Genomic DNA, 18,452 nt, shown 5'->3' with positions numbered 1-18,452 from the left:
TGATTTGTTTCATCAGAGGTTGTAGTTTCCCTCACATAGATCTTGTACGTATTTCACTGGATTTATACCTAAGTATTTCTTTCTTGGGGTATGATAACATAAATGGTGTTATGATTTTTATTTCAAATTCCAACTGTTCATTGCTGATATATACGAAAGTGGTTGAGTTTTGTCTATTAATCTCGTCTCCTACAAACTTGCTGTAATAACTTCTCAGTTCCAAGAGGTTTCTGTGGGTTCTTTGGGATTTTTCTACAAAGACAGCTTATATCATCCGTGAGCAAAGACAATTTTATTTCTCCTTCCCTGTGCTCCTTTTATTTCTTGCTCTTTTTTATTGCTTTACTTCCGGTACAACGTTAAAAAGAAGTGGTGAGAGGAGATATCCTTTTCTTGTTTCCGATCTCAACTGAAAACCTTCTAGTTTCTCACCAGTAGGTATCATGTTAGCTATAGTTTTTTGGAATTTCTATAATTTATAGAAATTCGCATAATTTCTTCCTTTAATTTTTGGTAGAATTCACCAGCAAATTGATCTGAGCCTTGCGCTTCCTATTTTGGAAGAATATTGATTACGGATTCCATTTCTTAAATAGATAGAGTCTTATTCAGATTGTCTATTTCTTCTTGTATGTTTTGGCAGATTGTGTTTTTCAAAAACTTGGTCATTGAAAGCTCATTGTTGTTTGTATTAAAGCAAAACAAAACAAATAATCAAAAAAGTTGGTCCATTTTATCTAGGTTGTCAAATATGTGGGCTAGTTATTCCTAGAAATAAAGTATTTCTTTATTTCTTTTTTTTTTTTAATGTCTGTGGATCCGTAAAGGATGTCCCATCTTTCATTTCTGATTTTCGTAATTTGTATCCTGTCTCTCTCTCTCTCTCTCTTTCTTTTTTTGTTTGTTTGTTTTGTTTCGTTTCTCACTAGAGGCTTATTGACTTAATTGATCTTTTCAAAGAATCAGCTCTGGGTTCACTGTTTTTTCTCTTGATATCCTGTTTTCAATTTCATTGATTTCTCTTCTAATTTTTATCATTTCTTTTCTTCTGCTTGCTTTGGATTTAATTTGCTCTTCTTTTTCTAGTTAAGCTCAGATTACTGATTTTAGATCTTTCTTCTTTTCTTTCTTTTTTTTTTTTTTGAGACGGAGTCTCGCTCTGTCGCCCAGGCTGGAGTGCAGTGGCCGGATCTCAGCTCACTGCAAGCTCCGCCTCCCGGGTTCACGCCATTCTCCTGCCTCAGCCTCCCGAGTAGCTGGGACTACAGGCACCCGCCGCCTCGCCCGGCTAGTTTTTTGTATTTTTTAGTAGAGACGGGGTTTCACCGTGTTCGCTCTTCTTTTCTAATATACACATTCTATGCTATAAATTTTCCTGTAAACATTGCTTTCACTGCATTTCATAAATGTTGACATGTTGTATTTTCATTTAGTTCAAAGCATTTTAAAATTTCTCTTGAGATCTCTTTTTTGACCTGTGCCTTATTTGGAAGTGTTTTGTTTAATCGCCACATGTTTTTAGATTTTGCAGATACCCTTCTAGCTTAATTTTATTGTGGTCTGACAGCATATATTGCATGATTTCTATTCTTTCAAACTTGTTAAGGTGCGTTTTGTTGTCCAGAATGTGGTCTATCTTGGTGAATGTTCCATGTGAGCTTGAAAAGCATCTGTATCTTCTGTTCTTAGATGAAGTATTCTACACATGTCAATTACATTCAGTTGATTGATGGTATTATTGAGTTCAACTTATGTCCTGACTGATTGCCTGCTGAATCATTACTGATAGAGTGATGCAGAAGTCTCCAACTATAGCAGTGAATTCATCTATGTTCTCTTTCAGTTCTTTCAGTTTCTGTCTCACATGTTTGACGCTGTTATTAGGTGCATACATAGTAAGCTTTGTTACAGCTTCTTAAACTATCCATGCCCCCTGTTATCAAAATATTCCCTCTATTTTTGTTTGTCTGAGAAAGTATTTATTTCTCCTTTACTTTTGAAGGACAATTTCACAAAATACAGAATTCTAGGCAGATGGATTTTTTTTTTTCTCTCAATACATTAAATATTTCACTTCACTCTCTTCTTGCCTCCATGGCCTCTGAGGTTAAAGTCAAAGGTAATTCTTATGTTTGCTCCTCTATAAATAAGGTCTTTTTTAATCCTCCTGGCTTGTTTCAATATTTTTTCTTTATCTTTGATTTTCTGGAGTTTAAGTATGAAATACCTAGGTGTAGGTTTTGGCACTTATCCTGCTTTGTACTCTCTGAGCATCCTGAATCTGTGGTTTGGTGTCTGACATTAATTTGGGGAAATTCCAAGTCATTATTGCTTCAGGCATTTCTTCTATTCCATTCTCTCTTTATTCTCATTCTGGTATGTTCATTACACATACATTACACCTTTTATAATGGTCCCACAGTTTTGAATATCCTGTTCTTTTTTTAAATCTTTTTATCTTTGTCTTTTAGTTTTAAAAGTTTCTATTGATACACCCTGAAGCTCAGTTTTTTTTCTCATCCAAGTCCAGTCTACTAATAACCCCCTCAAAGGCATTATTCATTTCTGTAACAGTGTTTTTGATCTATAGCATATCTTTTTATTCTTTCTTAGAATTTTGATATCTCTGCTTATATATTAGTCATCTATTTTGCATGCACCTTCTGCTTTGATCGTTAGTGAAATTACCACATTAATCATGGTTATTTTAAATTCCTAGTCTGAAAACTCCAACATCCTTGCCATACCTCAGTCTGGAGTGTGCTAATGTTTGCCTTCTCACCTCAAACTGTGTTTTTTGCCTTTTCAAATTCAATTTTATTTTACCCCATAGGTGGGACAGGATGACTAAAGGTGGCTGGAGTTGGATATCTCTCTCCTCCCAGGTCACTTAGACTCTGACAAAACTCCCAGGTCAGGTTAGGCTCAGGCTTGTTAAGAAGAATAGAGTAGTCCGCCTGTAATCCCAGCACTTTGGGAGGTGGAGGTGGAGGCGGATCCTGGAGTCAGAGAGATCAAGACCATCCCTGGCTGCTTATGGTGAAACCCCGTCTCTACTAAAAATACAAAAAATTAGCCAGGCATGGTGGTGGGCACCTGTAGTCCCCTTCTCCGGGCTGAGGCAGGAAGGCCAGGAGTGTGAACCAGGTGAGGCTTGCAGTGAGCCAAGATCGCACCACTGCACTCCAGCCTGGGAGACAAAGACAGAGGGAGACTCCGTCTCAAAAAAAAAAAAAAAAAAAAAGAAGAAGAAGAAGAAGAAGAATAGGGTTGTCTAGCTTACTTCAAAATGTCTGCTTTTCTCCCACTCCTGCCAGAGCGTAAGGGGCTGTTTGAGATTCACTGTGAGAACCTGGTTCAGCTCCTGGAGGTAAAACTCATAAAAGTGTATGTGGTCCCCTAATATCTGACAGCCCTGGAGATTTGAACTCTCAGACTTGTCCACACTGAGTCTCCAGCAATTCATCCACTGCAGTTTAGGTTTTCCTATCCCAGTGGAGTCCCCTCGCAGGTTTCACCTTGTGTGGGTTTGGGGCGAACTTACTGCCCGTCTGTGTCTCCCATTTTGGTGGCAGTGGTTTGCCCTGTGGGCTCAAACTTCTGAGAGAAATTTGAATAAGAAGAGCTGTTGATTTTCACTTTGTTCATTTTTTTTTTTTTTTTCCCAGATGGAATCTTGCTCCTGTCACCCAGGCTGGAGTGCAATGACACGATCTCAGTTCACTGCAGCCTCTGCCTCCCGGGTTCAAGTGATTCTCCTGCCTCAGCCTCCCGAGTAGCTAGGATTACATGCGTTCACCACCACACCTGGCTAATTTTTGTGTTTTTAGTAGAGACGGGATTTCTCCATGTTACCCAGGCTGGTCTCAAACTCCTGACTTCATGATCTGCCCACCTCAGCCTCCCAAAGTGCTGGGATTACAGGTGGACCACTCTATTCTTCTTAACAAGCCTGAGCCTAACCTGACCTGGGAGTTTTGTCAGAGCCTAAGTGACCTGGGAGGAGAGAGACATCCAACTCCAGCCACCTTTAGTCATCCTGTCCCACCTATGGGGTAAAATAAAATTGAATTTGAAAAGGCAAAAAACACAGTTTGAGGTGAGAAGGCAAACATTAGCACCAGACTGAGGTATGGCAAGGATGTTGGAGTTTTCAGACTAGGAATTTAAAATAGTCATGATTAATACGGTAATTTCACTAACGATCAAAGTAGACAGCATGCAAAAATAGATGACTAATATATAAGCAGAGATATCTAAATGATTGTTAGGACAGGGTGATGACCCTTAAGCTTCTCACGTGTTGAACCAGAAATTACACATCCAATCTGTTTTAGAAAACAAAATCTTGTTGGAATACATAAATGAATGAGTAGTTGTGACAGAGTCCTTATGACCCAGAAAGCCAAAAATGTTTACTATCTGGTCTGCCACAGAAAACACTTGCTCACCCCTGGGCTACATTAGATAAAAAGGCAAGCCAAGGCTCAACTATATTCTGCTTACAATAGACTTTTTTAAAATTTTATCTTTTCTTTCCAACTTTTATTTTGGGTTCAAGGGTGCATGTGCAGGTTTGTTATATGGGTAAATTGCATGTCACAGGGGTTTGGTGTGCAAATTATTTTGTCACCTAGATAATAAGCCTGGTACCCAATAGGTAGTTCTTTGATCCCCACCAAGAGGCTCATCTTAAATATAAGGCACAAGTGTGTCAAAAGTAAAAGATTTGTAAAAGAAATACCAAAAAAAAAAAAAAAACCTACTAAGGATAAGAAAATTGGTGTGGTTATATTAATATCAGACAAGAAAGACTTCAAACAAGTATTATCAGAGATAAAGAAATAATTTTTATAATAATAAAAAGACCAATTAGTCAATAGGACATAAAAATCCTAAATGTATACATACCTTGATAACCTTCAGGCCACATTTGACGATTTACTTAAGAGTCTTTCTTTTTTTGTTTTTTTCAGACGGAATCTCCCTCTGTCACCCAGGCTGGAGTGCAGTGGCACAATTGGCTCACTGCAACCTCTGCCTCCCAGGTTCAAGTGATTCTTCTGCCTCAGCCTCCCTAGTAGCTGGGAGTACAGGTGCGCACCACCACGCCCAGCTAACTTTTGTATTCTTAGTAGAGACGGGGTTTCACCATGTTGGCAAGGCTGGTCTTGAACTCCTGACCTCATGATCCACCCTCCTTGGCCTCCCAAAGTGCTGGGATTACAGGCGTGAGCCAACATGCTCGGCCAACAGTCTTTCAAAATAACCCACCTTGGGAAGGTCTTATGGTGACATTCTGTCCTTGAATAAAGAATCTTACCATGAGTTCCGCAAATTATTGATGCAATGATTGATGCATAACCTACTGGCATTGAAAAGGATGCTGATTTATTGCTGAATCATGAAGTTTTACTGATGGTCTTGCATGTAGACATTTTAGCCTGTATGTTGTAATGTGTATTCAATGATTGTAACCTTTGTATTGAACCCTCTAACGAAAAAGGACAAGTATGTCAGGAGTCCCCCTCCCTGCTCCTAAATTTTTCTATAAAAGCCTTCCAGTTTGTAACAGACTCCAGAACATGAGCAACTTCGTTGATGTGTTTTCCCAAGTCAATCCTTACATTTGGCTTCCAATAAACCTTTATCAAATTATTTCTGCTGGCTAGGCACAGTGGCTCATGCCTGTAATCCCAGCACTTTGGGAGGCTGGGGCAGGAAGATTGCTCGAGCCCATGGGTTTGAGATCAGCCTGGGCGACATAGTGAGACCCCATCTCTATTAAAAATAAAAAAAATAAAATAATATCTGCCTCAACAGCCCTCACTTAAGTCAACAGCCACATAACAGAGCATCAAAATACATGAAGCAAAAACTGACAGAACTAAAGTTAGATATACATATCTACAATTGTGGAGAGAATAATGGACAAAAAAATAGAACAAAAAGTAAATCTATTTATTAGTTTCCTATTGCTGCATAACAAATCATCACACAGTTGGTGGCTTAAAATAACACAGTTTTGAATATCAGAAGTCTGGGCAGTCTCAGGTGGGTTCTCTGCTGAATGTTTATGGAGGCCAAAATCAAGGTGTCAGCTGGCCTGGGGTTTTATCTGTAGTATCTGGGGAAGAATTTGTTTACAAGGTCATTCAGGTTGTTGGCAGAATGCAGTTCCTTGCAGTTGTAGAACTGAGGTCCCCACTTCCTTGCTGGTTGTCAGCCAGGGCTGCTATCAGCTCCTAGAAGCAACCTGCATTCCTTGCCACCTGGCCCCCTCCCTCATCAAAGTCTGCAACAGTAAATTACATCCTCCTCATGCTCAGGGCCCCTCTGACTTCCTCATCAGCTACTAGTCAGAGAAAACTATTTGCTTTTAAAGGGCTCATATGAATGTAGCAAGTCTACTCAGACAATCTACTTATCTTAAGGTCAACTTAGTAACCTTAATTGTATCTGCAAAATCCTGTTTTGCCATATAACATAATATAATCATGAGAGTAATATCAAGGAGTGGGGATCATAAGGCCCATCTTAGAATTCTGTCTACCACAGTGATGATATAGATCTGAACAACATAATCAACATGGCTTAACTGGTGTTTCCAGAACAGTCATTCACAAAGTTAAGCACAAACCTACACTACGATCCAGCTATTCCTCTCCTAAACAATAAAGACTTTTATATGAATATTAATAAGATTGCAGAATTAACAAAATAAAAGATTCTAATGATACAATTAAAGCATGTGTCTTTTCAGAATGAGAAAAATAAAAGCAATGAGAAACTCCAGAAAAAAAAAAGTTCCTTTTCTGAAATCACTGAAGAAATGTGAGAGAGCCAGAGAGGCTGCTAAATAAATGAAACGATTTCCTGGTATTTGCTTTCTCTTTCTCCTTCCTTGGAACCCTGAGCTCTTAGCTACAGACTTTGGACCAGGGATAGCCCAGATAGGACCAGTTTCATCCAGTGCTGGGATGGTGTACATCATTAAGGCAGGAAGAAGGATTGTGAGAGGAGCATCCACAGATGACAAGGGGCTCTGTGCATGTGCGGTAGTGGTGGTGGCAGGGGGGCGGGTGGTGGTGGGGGTGGTGGTGGGGGTGGTGGTAGTGGTGGTGGAGTGAGTGAAGACTGCTATTTCTATGAAGGACTGGAGGCAGCCTGGGCTGTGGATGCTTCTGCGGCAGCTGTTGCTATTGCTGTAACTTGTGTTAGACATTCCTAATGTTGCCACAATGAGCTTATTTGGGAGGCAGGGAGAGAAATGTGTTCAAAAACTTATTTTGAGGTTTTGTCATACTTCTGTCTCTCTGGGAATAGACTCCCATCCATCCCTCTGGGGCTTTAACATATACATTTTCTCACACCTTTTCAGGACAATAGCCAAAGTAAGAAACAGCCCGTCATGCATATTTGTTAGGCGTGTGCATCTATGTACATAGTTGGTATCTTGGCTTGATCGTGAATGTAGCTGATTTATTCAGACAAGTGATGGCATGACCCTCCAAACTGGTGGAGTGGCTGCACTAAAGGTTCTGTGCTTCAGGGCTGAGGCGGATCCTGGGAAAGAGCCTGACCCTCCTTCCCAGTGTTCCTTCTCCCACCCCAACATAGCTACAGATGAAGCCTTTCTGGCCATCCTTCCCTTTCCTGGGCAGTTTGCCATTAGGAAACTCGGCTGCCAGTAACTAAGACTAGTTCTACCTTTCCAAGGAGCTTGGCTTTTTATGCCGAGTGCTCTAAGCCAGTGGCTTTTCCCACCATGCTCTGAGAAGCTCTAAGGACTCCACATAGATGCAGTGGGGATGATGTAAGGGTCAGAAGGGGAACAAGGAGTCAGCAGAGCACTGAGGCTTCTATGCTCTGTACTGTTTCCTGCATCTACCAGAGTATCCTGCTCTTATCTGTTTCATACATAAGCTACCAGAAAAGGAAGATTTCAACTGAAGAAAGTGTTAGACTGCTAAAAAAAAAAATAATAAAAAGAAAGGAAGGAAGGAAGCAAGGAAGGAAGGAAGGAAGGAAGGGAGGAAAGAAGGAAGGAAGGAGGGAGGGAAGGAAGAGAGAGAGGGAGGGAGGAAGGAAGGAAGGAAGAGGAAGAGAGAGAGAGAAAGGAAGGGAGGAAGGGAGGAAGGAAGGAAGGAAGGAAGATTAAATCAATACTTTCTAACGTTTGAAATGTGTATTAACTAATATGCTACATGGGAAAAAATCCCTTATTGTCATTTAAATTTGCATTTCTTTGGTCACTAATTAGGTTTGCCTTTTTCACAGGTGTATTAGTCAAATACCTTTCTGCTTTTTGAGTATTTCCATGTTCCGCAGGCTATTTCTTAAAGTCAACCCTCAAAGTTTTGATTTTATCTTCTTCCCCTTATAAATCTGCTTCTTTTCCAATGTTCCACACCTTGGTCAATGGTACCACCAGCCAGCAAGGTTCCCAAGCCAAGAACTTCGGAAGCATCTGTGATTCTTCATCTTCCACATCCACTTTATCACCAGAAGCACGTATTCAACTTTCTAAATATCCCTCAAACTGATCCACGTCTTTCTATCCACTCTTCTGAGCTATCATCAGGTCTTGCTTGAATGACTTCCCCAGATCCAGCCGGTCTCCCGCCTCCAGCTCTGTCCCCTTCTGACTCCCTTTATGTGGTACAATCAGAGAGATCTTTCTAAAACACAAATCTGCTATCACTGTTTTGCTTCAAGCCTTTTAGTGGCTCCTATTTCCAGCTGGATGAGGTCCAAGCCTCTTAACGCGCTGTACGTGTACATGCCTGACCCCTGCTACTTGACCGCCAAGTTTCTTCATAGTGCAGTGTCTTTGTTCCCCCCTCAGAACATCCTTCCCCATTTCTCTCACTTCATGGTGTGCCAAACTCCTGTCCTGTGAGATCCAGCTTACACGTCAGCTTCCCTGTGATGCTTTTCCTAACTCCCTATTCAGCCAGTGAAGTGCTCCCTGCATTCCCATGTGGCTTGTATCTCTGTAAAAGCTCTACAGAGCTGTTTTAGTTTACCTGTTAACCTACATGTCTTCCCCACTAGACTTTTGCTCCTTAAAGATAAAGCATCTCCTTCATCTCTGCTTTGCATAACCTAGCATAGAGTTCAACACATAGCAGTGTCTTAATAAATGCTGAATAAAAGAATGAATAGATAAACGAAACAATACAGTGAACTGTTGATTCTCCAAAATGTTTTCTTGAAGACAATGTGTTCTTCCTTTCTGAGCCCAATTCTATGACTTCTCATTTCATCCAATATCTTGATCCATCAAGTACCAAGGTAGATTTCTGGTGTACTTCACTGGACATTGAAAAGACTATAAAGCTAAAATAATTAAAATAGAATTCAACTTGACACAAAGTAATCAGTGAAACAGTAGAGTTCCAAACCAGACCCAAATAGTGATAAAATTAGGTACATAATAATAGCCAACACATATGTGGCATTTAATCATGTTTCAGGCATGCTTCAAAGTGCTCTAGACACATTAATTCATTCAATTCTCACAACCATCGTGTGAGTAGACACTATTAAAACCATTTTACAGATGAGCAAACTGAGGCACAGAGGGGTTAAAAAAAACTTGCCCAAGATCACCAAGCCAGCAGTTGTTGAAGTTAGGATTTAAAACCAGGCAGGCTGATTCCAGAATTCATGCATTTAACCTTTATCCTATGATGTAGATGGTATAACACATTATTGACTAAAGAAAAGGTTACTTAGTAAGCAACAGAAAAAGGACAGGAAGTCATAGATTCACTATATACTCTGTTCTGAAATAAAATTCAGATGTTTTAAACATTAAAAAAATAAGAAAATATGAGTAAGTATTAACTTGATATTGGAAAAGAGAAGAATACTGGAAGAATCAACAAATGAAAATCTCTGACAGATAAATCTTTAATACATTTCAATAGATAAAAATGTAAACTTCTATATATTAAAAATCAAGTAATCACCCAGAAAAAAAAAAGTATAACAAAAGTGTGATACTGTAAAATATATATTAGTATTTGGTCTTTGGATTTATTTCCTGGCATATAACTCCTAAAATCCTTAGAATCTTCAAAGCAATGTTTTTTTTTTTTTTTTTTTTGGATAGGTTCTGGCTCTGTCACGCAGGTAGGAGTACAGTGTCATGATCTCGGCACACTGCAACCTCCGCCTCCTGAGCTCAAGAGATCCTCACACCTCAGCCTCCCAAGTAGCTGGGACTACAGGCACACAACAGCATGCCCGGGTAGTTTTTAGTAGGGATGGAGTTTTGCCATGTTGCCCATGGTGGTCTTAAACTCCTGAGCTCAAGCAAACCGCCTACCTCGGTCTCCTAAAGTGCTGGGATTGCAGGCATGAGCCACTGCGCCTGGCCCAAAGTAATGTCTTTTTGAGAGCTCATGAGTTGACTGAGGGTTGGCAGCCCCTGGGTGGCTTCAGGATGGGGGCTGGTCACTGAAAACACCAAGTAGGATTAGAGGGTTAGAGTTTGAGCCCCATCCCCTGATCGCTGAAGAAGGAAAAGGGGCTTAAGGTTAAATTGATACCTAATGGCCAGTGACTTAATCAATCATGCCTATATAATGAAGTCTCTATAGAAACACAAAAGGACGTGGTTCAGAGAGTTCTCTGGTGTAAACCAAAATGTATGAGAGACACGTCTCAATCCATTTGGAAGTTTATTTTGCCAAGGGTAAGGACATGCCAGGAAAAAAGGAACACAAATCCACAGGAACAATCTGTGGTCCATGCCTTTTTCCAAAGACAATTTTGAAGCCTTCAATATTTAAAGGTATGGTCACATTACTGAATCCACATGTTGTAAGAGAAACGGAACAGGTAGGGGAGCAGTCAATTATCTCTTTGTCTCACGTTCAGTAAATCGGCACTTAGGGTGAGCACAGAACAGCTACCTGTGGAGATATTTAACATTTTATCTGTAGCTATCTGCTTAGGAACAAAAGGAGAGCCAGTTTTTCGCACGATCAGGTTTTAGCTTAGTTTTTTCCTTTTTGTGTAGTGAATTGGGGTCCTGAGATTTTCTTTTCTTTTCATATTGGATTGCTGAACGTGTGGAGGATCCTGGAGGGTGGCGCATCCAGAGAGAGCAAGGACGCTCCGCATCCCTTCCCCCACACCTCACCCTATGCATCTCCATCTGTATCCTTTGTAATATCTTTTATAATAAACTGGTAAAAGTGTTTCCCTGAGTTCTTTGAGCTGCTCTAGCAAATTAAACGAAAAGGTCATGGGATCCCTGATTTGCAGCCAATCGGTCAGAAGCACAGGTAGGAAAACTTAAGGCTTGGGATGGACATTGGAAGTGGGGGGCAGTCTTATGGGACTGAGTCCTCAATCTGTGGGATCTTATGCTATCTCAGGTGGATAGTGTCAGAATTAAATTGAAGACACCCAGCTGGTGTCCACTGCAGAATGTCCCCAACCCTGACACACACACACACACACACACACAGAAATCTAATCACAGAGGTCTTATGTTTGACTGTTGTGGTGTGAGAGCAGTCAAGGTTTTTCCACATTCAGTAGGGCATAGGATTAATAACGTTGCTGTGTAAAATGTCACATGCCAGTTAAAGAAAGATGATCGTCTCAATAAGAAAATATGCAGATAATCTTCATAAGAAGTATAATGACCAATAAACATAAGAAAGTTAATCCTTCGTGATCAAAGTAAGGCATATTGAGTAAAAAATAAAATGTCCTTTACACCCTATTAAATAGAAAAACATTTAAAGGAATATATTTAGCAGTAGCAATGATGGGCTGCAATTGACAGGTATATACATTATCCAGTCTTTCCTGAGGCCAGTTTCTCAGTGGTTAACTAGAGCCTTAAAGATGTTAACTCCCTTTAGCCCAGTAATTCCATTTCCTGAGGAAAGAATCACAAATCTGGGCAAAGTGTACAGCATGTCCTTTGCAGAATTACTTATGGTGTTGATGAGAAAACACTGTTTGTCACCCCACGCTGGATCCTCATCTCCAAACTGGGCAAATGTAACTTGAAGATTTGTATCATGCTAATTTACCTGCTTTCCTGGAACAAATATTTATCCAGGAGTGGGAATAATTTATACCACTTATGTTCAGGTCCTGGGGACCTTGATGTGGTATAGATGGTCCTCAACTTACTATACGGTTTGACTCACAGTTGTTCACACTTTACAATGGTGCAAAAGCAACACGTGGCCGGGTCCGGTGGCTCACGCCTGTAATCCCAGCACTTCGGGAGGCAGAGGCGGGCGGATCACAAGGTCAGGAGATCGAGACAACGGTGAAACCCCGTCTCTACTAAAACTACAAAAAATTAGCTGGGCGTCGTGGCGGGCACCTGTGGTCCCAGCTACTCGGGAGGCTGAGGCAGGAGAATGGCGTGAACCCGGGAGGCGGAGCTTGCAGTGAGCTGAGATCGTGCCACTGCACTCCAGCCTGGGCAACAGAGGGAGACTCCGTCTCAAAAAAAAAAAAAAAAAAAAAGCAACACACATTCAGTAGAAGCTGTACTTTGAGTACCCGTGCAACCATTCTGGGGTTCACTTTCAGTACAGTATTCAATGAATTACATGAGATGTTTAACACCGTATGATAAAACAGGCTTTGTGTTCGATAATTTTGCCCAACAATAAGCTACTGTAAGTGTCCTGAGCATGTTTAAGGTAGGCCAGGCCAAGCAATTAGTTCAGTAGGCTAAGTATATTAAATGCATTTTCAACTACAATATTTTCCATTTTGGATGGATTTATTGGGACGTAATCCCAATGTCAGGGGATCATCTGTATTAATTTTGTCATTTTCTTCAAAAGCAAAGGAACCAAGTGGCCTCATGCAGAAAAGACTTGAGGTGGCCATGCCAAGACCCTGGAGCCCTGAGAGTTTCTAGATTATTCTCCAGCATCCTCAGCATATCTCCTACTTGTATCCCATTTCAAGGGCTCTTCTTTCCCCTTGGACTCAGCATTGATGGTCCTCAAATCTGTGCCTTCAGACTTTAGCCACAATGCCAGCTGCGATCTTTGAAACCACCCTTCTGATTTCCCAGAATCACGGGTCCACATACCTAAAATGAACATCATTATCCCTATTGAACTAAATTCCTGTTCTGACCCTCATTCCAACCCTGGCCCTGCTCAGAAGGTTTTACTTTATTATGAGAGAATCATTTCACATTTTTAAATAAGGAAATAAAAATTCAAGCTTTTCCGTTAAGGAGAAAATTCAGACAACGATGAGATTCAGAATGAGTAGAGATCAAAGGTAAAGAGACCAATTAGGAGGTCTTCTTTGGAGTAGTGTCAATTTCTTTTTTTTTTTTTTTTTTTTTTTTTTTTTTTTTTTTGAGACGGAGTCTCGCTCTGTCGCCTGGGCTGGAGTGCAGTGGCCGGATCTCAGCTCACTGCAAGCTCCGCCTCCCGGGTTCACACCATTCTCCTGCCTCAGCCTCCCGAGTAGCTGGGACTACAGGCGCCCGCCACCTCGCCCGGCTAGTTTTTGTATTTTTTAGTAGAGAAGGGGTTTCACCGTGTTAGCCAGGATGGTCTCGATCTCTTGACCTCGTGATCCGCCCGTCTCGGCCTCCCAAAGTGCTGGGATTACAGGCTTGAGCCACCGCGCCCGGCCCAGTAGTATCAATTTCTTAATTAGCTTGGAACCCCCAACACCTAGCACAACATCTAAAATGTCATGAGAGTTCACCAAAGTGAATCAAATAGAACATTCTGCAATAATCAATGAAGGCAATTGAACCGGCATCACAGAAAGATTTGTTTTATCAGTGATTAGCATGTAATATAGTCTGCTTTTTTGTTTTATTTCAGAGCATATAATTATGAGCACCACAAGACATACCGGTTTAGAGCTCTGGACTTTGATGTTTTGCCACATATCAGCTAAGCAACTGTAGGTAAATCTTGCTCTTATTGCCCAGGCTGGAATGCAATGGTGCAATCTCAGCTCACCGCAACCTCCACCTCCCAGGTTCAAGTGATTCTTCTGCCTCAGCCTTCCCAGTAGCTGGGATTATAGGCATGCGCCACCAAGCCTGGCTAATTTTGTATTTTTAGTAGAGATGGGGTTTCTCCGTGTGGGTCAGGCTGGTCTCAAACTCCTGACCTCAGGTGATCCGCCCACCTCAGCCTCCCAAAGTGCTGGGATTACAGGCGCGAGCCACTGCACCCAGCCTCATGGTTTTGTTTTTATTTTGGTTTACAACCATTAGATTCAGACTTTTCTAGAGAAAGAATCTAAGTATTAGGCTTCAAAACCTAGTAATCACTGATAAAAGTCATTTGGATGAGAAAGGAAAAGAAACTTGGATCTGAGGAATGTGAGCCTCCTCTAAATTACCTGGCTCAGAGAGCCCTTGAAATGAGACAACAGTCATGTCCCACTCACCCACCTTGAGCTACGTAATCACCTCTTGAAGCTGCCTGCTGTATGGACTCTAGACTGACTAACACAAGTAGCTACCAATTAATCTAACCGTGCCACATGCTGAACACCATAGTTCATACCCTGTAATTCAACAAGGCATAGCCAATCACTAACCAATGTTATTTCTATAAACCAATGAGAATTCCTGACAAACAACTTTGTATCAGCACACTCCTGGTTCCCCTTTCTGCCTTTAAAAACCTGCTTGGGAAAAAAAGCCAAATGGAGCACACACCCAAGGTTACTTGGAGAACGTGGCAGGTTATGGAAGCTTCTTTGTAAATCCACCCATCCCACTCTGTTAAAGGATCTCCCAACTCGCATTTCTTATGACCTCACATGTCTCGGATGTGGACTGGCTCTAGGCAAAATTGTAAAGCAAGCCCTTTAGATTCCTCCTCCACCTCTCACTGCTCCCAGCAAAACTGCACTGGACAGTAAATCTGGGTCTGGTCCTGCTGTTGCCATTTACTCTCTGACACTTGGCATATTTGTGGCTGTCCCGTAAAATGGCATGACAATATCTACTTCACAAGGCTGTGGTGAGAACGAGAAAATACATGAGGAGTATTTGGTCAACTTCAGGTCAGCATACAGCACTTCTTAGATCCAGATGTCCCCTGTTTCCCTGACCCAACAAGGTGGCCAATGGAACAGATCCCACAACAGGTGAGTTTTCTTAGGCACATTTTTTTTTCAATTAGTTGCCAATATTGAAACATAAAGCAGTTTCACATATTGACAAAAATGAGATTTTCAGCTTCCCTTGAAAAACTGGAGATCTTGCAACACTGGCCAGCGCCCTCCCCTGGTAACAATCATCTGGAGTGGGCAGCTCCGGCTGCCTAGTTCGCCACCGTCCCTTTGGTTAAAGGATAATTTTGAAACGAAGGTAAAAATTGCAGCCCTCAAACAGACGCAAAAGAAGAGCACATGCCAAAAATTTTATTTAATCTTTTAGTGAGGAATGTCCAAGGAGAATCCAAAGATCAAAATTACTGAAATAAATGTGCTAATAGAAGCAAAACTGGGGAAGGAGGTCGGCTGGATCTACGCTAAGACACAATTTACACATCTATAGACAAGAATTATTTTGCTCTGCTATCCGTTACCTACAGCTTACAGAGTTGTAAGATAGCTCCCATAGAATCAAAATCACATAGCCAGGAAGGAAGTGTCTTCGCCCAGAGTCTAGATTCCAGACAATGCAGTTTTCCACTGAAGTACAACAGGATCTCCCCCTGCACTTCCATTTCCAAGTCCTATTTATAGACTGTCTAGCCCCACAAAAGATGTGTTTTTCCCCAATCAGATGCTATAAAGCTGTCACTTCTCTTGTTTTTTATTCAGTGTATTCCATTATAAAATGTCGAGGTGAGACTAATCTCAATTCCCCTATGATTCCTTAATTCGAATTTCTTACTACTCCTTCCACCCAATTCCCCCTGCACCCCCTACATCCATAAATCAATCCTCATTATTTGGCCATTCAGGTCCTTATCAGTGAGGTACAGCTAGGTTTAATTTGTGCTAAGGTGTTAATGGGCAACGTTTTATTAATGATACTTTATCCTCAACATCTACTTCTACAGCTTCAGTTACCATCTCAAACCATCACTTTCCTAAAAGTAGAACCAGATTCAGCTTTAAACACCTGCTGTCAAGAAGGCCCAGACATCTGTCAGCAAAGACCCTTGCCTTGTAAGACTGCCCTTCTCAACTCTGGCCCAGTCTTGGAGACAGGATAACCACTGCTGGTAAACTGGGGGTGGAGATAAATGAAAATACAGAAAAGTAGCCAGCCACATGGTCTTCTTGGACCCCAGCTGTGGGGCAGAGAGGAAATTTAAGGCTTTAATTATAACACAACACTGGGCATCCTAATTATCAAACTGAGCCTATTATAACTTGAGATTTTATTATAGAATTAAAATTATTACCTGAACAAGACCGGAACAATTTGGGGTCTGATGGAGTTTTCATCTAAGTGTAAAGAAAGACTTACCACCTCATTCACTCATTTATTCAACAGATGCCTGGCACTGTTTTAGGTGCTGTGGATATAGCAGTGATTATGACAGATAAAAACTCCTGCTTCAAGTGCTTTGTTTTTTAAAGAGATGGAGTTTCACTAAGTTGCCCAGGCTGGTCTCAAACTCCTGGGCTCAAGTGATCCTCCCACCTCAGCCTCCCAAAGTGCTGGGATTACAGGTGTGAGCCACTGTGCCCGGCCTAGTACAGAGATTTTAAAGGAAAGCCTAGTGACTAAAAATAAAGTTCTGGCCAGGCATGGTGGTTCACGCCAAGCAGACGTTAGTGCCATGCTTGTACAGCCTGCAGAACAGTGAACCAAATAAACCCCTTTTCTTTATTAATTACCCAGCGTCAGGTTTCCTTTATGGCAATATAAAATGGACTCACACACATGCTATCATATACTATGCTGTCATATACTATTACCTGTCAGCCCACGCAATCCCACCTATGCTCTGGATTCTGGCCCTTGCATTCCCTCTAGAGCCAGGCACCACAAGTTACACCCTCCCTCTCTGCCATTATCATCATCTGCCTGCATTAGGGTACTAAAAGATTTCCCCCATCAAGATGGCCTTAATGCTCCCCTCAGCCTGACTGCACTTCAGACAGGCTTCTTCCTAACTTGATTAGGCCATTCTTGTATTGTTATAAAGAATCTGAGTCTAGGTAATTTATCAAGAAAAGAGGTTTCATTGGCTCATGGTTTTGCAGGCTGTACAGGAAGCATTACGTAGGCATCTGCTTCTGGGGAGGCTTCAGGAAGCTTCTAGTCATGGCAGTAGGTGAAAGGGGAGCAAGCATCTCACATGGCAGGAGTAGGAGCAAGGGGTAGGGAGAGTTGCCTCACACTTTTAAATAACCAGATCTTGCAAGAACTCACTATCTTGAGGATTGTACCAAGAGAATGGTACTAAACCTTTCACGAGAAATCTACCCCATGATCCAATCACCTCCCACTAGGCCCCAACTCCAACACTGGAGATTACATTTCAACATGAGATTTGGGTGTGGACATCCAAACCACATCACTAATATTAGGCCCCTGACTTCCCTTAGAGCATCAGAAAACTTAAAATTATAAATTATTTCTGTTCCCCTTTGAGACAAACATCTTCCCTCAGCCTCTTGCCAGTTTTACTTCCCAGGAATGTCTTTCTCAAGGACCCATGGGAACTATTCTCTGAAATGTAATCACAAAAGGAGACAGCACCCCTTTCTCCCACTTTCTGTGGGATGTGCCTAACTTTGGTGGGCACCTTGCTCCAAGCTGCAGGACTACTTCCTGGCATGAGGATGAGATGTTTACTCTTCCTGTGGATAAAGCCAATCAGCAAACACAGATGACCCATGACCGCCCCCCTCACCCTGGCCCTTACAAGGTCCAGATGGCTTATTGCTCCCAGTACTTTTACACTCTCACCCAGCTCTCGAAAACCCCACCACCCTCTGCTTCCACGGAGTTGAGTTCAGACTTTCTTCTAGTCTCTTCTGTATTGTAAATAGCCCCTTTCCTTCTCTCACCACATCTTTTCAAGTTGAAGTCTCTCCTTACTTCATTCTCTCTTGGATTTTCCTTCACAGGAAAGGTTTCTTCAAAGATGCCCTCCATTCCACTACACCTCCCATTCACTCCACGACCTTCTAGAGTGTAACTCTGGGAATGTCTTCCTCCTGAGCATCCTTAATCCTTCCTGGAACAAGGCGTCAGTTTTGTAGCCAGATAGATCCAGGTTGGAAAACCAATTCAGCTACTTACTAATGGGGCAATTTATCTTCCATAAGTCCCTGTTTCCATCATTTAGGAAATAGGAATCCCTCCGTCTCAGGAATGGCAGCTATTTCATTAAGTCAGGAAACAAATGTATGGACTCAGACGGGCACGATATTCCCTACTTAAATGATAATGGCTCACATTTACTTAGTTCTTATTACGTGCAGGGCTCAGCATTTTA

This window comes from Papio anubis, chromosome 9, assembly GCF_008728515.1.
Source record: "Papio anubis isolate 15944 chromosome 9, Panubis1.0, whole genome shotgun sequence".
NCBI classification, from domain to species: Eukaryota; Metazoa; Chordata; class Mammalia; order Primates; family Cercopithecidae; genus Papio; species Papio anubis.
This window is presented reverse-complemented; position numbering follows the sequence as displayed.